We start from the raw sequence: 1382 nt of genomic DNA on the forward strand, positions 1-1382 counted from the left end.
AAGGAACCATAAACAACGATTACATATTCAAATGGTAGAGTCACAACCTCCCGAGTTACCACTCAACAAGAATATTAACCGAACGGAGAATCGAAATCTTTCAAGCTCAGTGTCCAAAACTAGTAAAAAGAAAACTGGCGGTAGTAGCAGAATTGAACCCGTACCTGATCCGAGCTACTGGTGTGCCTCCCTTTCACTATGCTTGCTTGGTTTTTGCGGAGGACCAAAATAAGCTTGGTTTTTGCGGAGGGGCAACTATCGCATCCAGAAGCCCATTCCTTCACTAAGGCCAGATGGATTTCTACTTTGCTGAGGCCCAAGGGAAGAAGATAAGCTATTTTAATTTATTTATTTTTTTGGATACAAAAGCTATTTTAATTTAATTATTTGAAAATTAACAACTAGTGCATTTTTAGAATGATACCCCTTGCACATTAAAGGCCACTTTTACTCAACGTCGTTGGTCTGGTTGAAGTTGAAACATGGTAGGCTGTTAAAAAAGAGGACAATGCATATTTTGTTTTGTAATAGAAGGTTGTTGGTTGAAGCCCAAGTTTGTGAATGAATATATTTTTTGAAGAGGAGCCATACCTAAATTGTTTACGGTCCCGAAGTGGTAGCTCACTCGACCACTTTTAGAGTAACAACAAATAAAGATAGAAAACTTGCACTTTTGCTTCATCACGTAGACTGAAAGGAGAGCGAAATGTATCTCTATATACAGATTGCATATGCAACTTAATATATTGATGATCTATGGGCATAAACTCGCGTCTATGATCCACCAGATAAACATATTTGAAATAGTGAGCCACTAAAAGGTGGTCGAACAATAGATAATATGTTGGGTTTGGCCTGAAAACAGGTTAATATATAGCTTTTGAAACATGACAACTACTTTCTCAAACTTCATCCTAATTTAACTCGAAGTTACCAAATTTGGGATTGTTTATTAGTCATATATATCGTAAATTTTGTGTAAAAAATACCACACAATCTCACTAGTTCATTTTTATGTTACAATAAGTAGAGAACTACTAGGAGGATATTAATAATTGGAAAATGCTAAAGACACCAAAAGTGTCACATCCCGACCCTTATATTTTATCTTAATTACTAGCTTGGTTATAATAAGAATTTTACCGTCTCCGTCATTAAGTTAATAGTTTAATTGGTCCTTATAGGGGTTTTGGGGACGATTATGTGCGAAGGATTATTCGTAGAAGAAAATTATGACGACAGTAAAAATGGTAAATTTTAGCTAGTAAAAGATAATTTTTATTCGGGTATTATTTTTCGGGGTGTTTTATTTTTAGAATTGGGTTGTATATAGGTGTTGGATTGGGTGGTCAGGCCCAAACCCAGCCCCTCTCTCTCTCTCT

This window comes from Fragaria vesca, linkage group LG5, assembly GCF_000184155.1.
Source record: "Fragaria vesca subsp. vesca linkage group LG5, FraVesHawaii_1.0, whole genome shotgun sequence".
Taxonomy (NCBI): Eukaryota; Viridiplantae; Streptophyta; class Magnoliopsida; order Rosales; family Rosaceae; genus Fragaria; species Fragaria vesca.